We start from the raw sequence: 1,485 nt of genomic DNA on the forward strand, positions 1-1,485 counted from the left end.
CTGAGAGCAGTACATGTTGTGAGGGACAACCACAAAACTCAAAAGAGATTAGTTCCTTACCAAATAGATAAGAAAATATTCTTGATAGTACCCAAAAAATGATACATACATCTCTTATTATACCATTTAGTGTTTGTTTGGTACAAACAAAAGCTTGTATTTTTTGTTTTTTTTAAGAAAAAAAGCTGAAAGTTGCACCACAATTGTGTTTGTTAATCTACCTAGATTATAAATTCTGCTTATTTTGTGGGGGTAAAGCAAAAAATGGAAGCTTATTCACTATGAGTTGTTTTAAAGTTGGCTTATTTCTTTTATTGAAATGTGAATTCTCATTTTGTCCTTAATTTCAAGTTTATCTCTTTTCTCATTTGTTCTTCTACCAAATTCCATATTAAAATGTATCTCATGTTATTTTTAAATATTGACATTAATTTTAAAATTGTCTTTTTTAATTTAATTTTTTAGCCTTTGTCATAAAGTAATAATAAGTAAAAAAAAATTATTGTAAAATATATACAATAACAACAACAACGCCTTATCCCACTTGATGGGGTCAACTTTCTAGTCAAATATATACGATGTTACATATTAAAAACATATATTTAAAAAATATATAAAAAAACAATCAAAATAATCACAAGATAAATAAATAACATCATACCTTATAATATAATTTATTTATCTATTACTTAGATGAACTTATATTTAGTTTCTGGAAAAGTTAACAAAATATAAATAAATTATAATTTCATAATTTATAATCTTATAATTTATAAATTAAAATAAAAAATAATTTTTTTTATCAAAAACACACTTAAAATTTTTAGTAATGCTTTTTATAAAAGACATATATTTTTATAGAACATTTTTTGTGAACACTCACTTTTGTCCGACCCCTACTTTTGTCTTGTGCAAGACTCAATGAAAAAATAAAACATGGTTTCATGATTTGAGTGGGAATTCATGTAAGTAAGTTGGATATGGTTCGTATGCAAATTCAGTGCCTTTTTTATCATTAGGCATAAATCATATTGATGTATAAGTTCCATGATGATAATCAAGCTAAGAAGCACTTCATGAACATCTTTCATGCAATAAAATCATTTGCGTTGAAATGCTTCCATTATGGAATTACCTATCAAATGACAAGTCTGAAGCTATAAAATTAAAACTTCAAGAGAAACCCCTTTGTCCTGAAAAGTTGGAAAGCATTAAAGGTTTCAATTAGGCATGGATGATGTATCAAATATTAAGGTTGTCCTAAAGCATCTACCAAGATAGACAAAGCTTCTTATGCTTGTAGTGATTTTCCAACAACCAGCCACGTTCTTCACAAAATCAAGGCATTACAATAAAGAAAAAACATTGGACTTTTCAAAGGGTCCACCCGTAACACTTCAAAGTGCTATTACATTATAAATAATTCTATTGATGCCATTACATAACAAAATTTTTGTACCAATTGCTCAACCTATTACACACCAA

The 1,485-nt window shown here is 26.7% G+C and overlaps 1 long non-coding RNA gene across 1 annotated transcript in view; it reads left to right on the forward strand.

Moving 5' to 3' along the window:
* The window catches only part of LOC109335311, an 11,584-nt gene continuing 11,152 nt past the window's right edge, over positions 1,054-1,485 (forward strand). Inside the window, exon 1 of the long non-coding RNA XR_002106193.1 lies at positions 1,054-1,217. This is a non-coding gene — a long non-coding RNA (uncharacterized LOC109335311). The remainder of the gene's footprint in view (positions 1,218-1,485) is intronic.

Source organism: Lupinus angustifolius, chromosome LG20 (genome assembly GCF_001865875.1).
Source record: "Lupinus angustifolius cultivar Tanjil chromosome LG20, LupAngTanjil_v1.0, whole genome shotgun sequence".
Classification (NCBI taxonomy): Eukaryota; Viridiplantae; Streptophyta; class Magnoliopsida; order Fabales; family Fabaceae; genus Lupinus; species Lupinus angustifolius.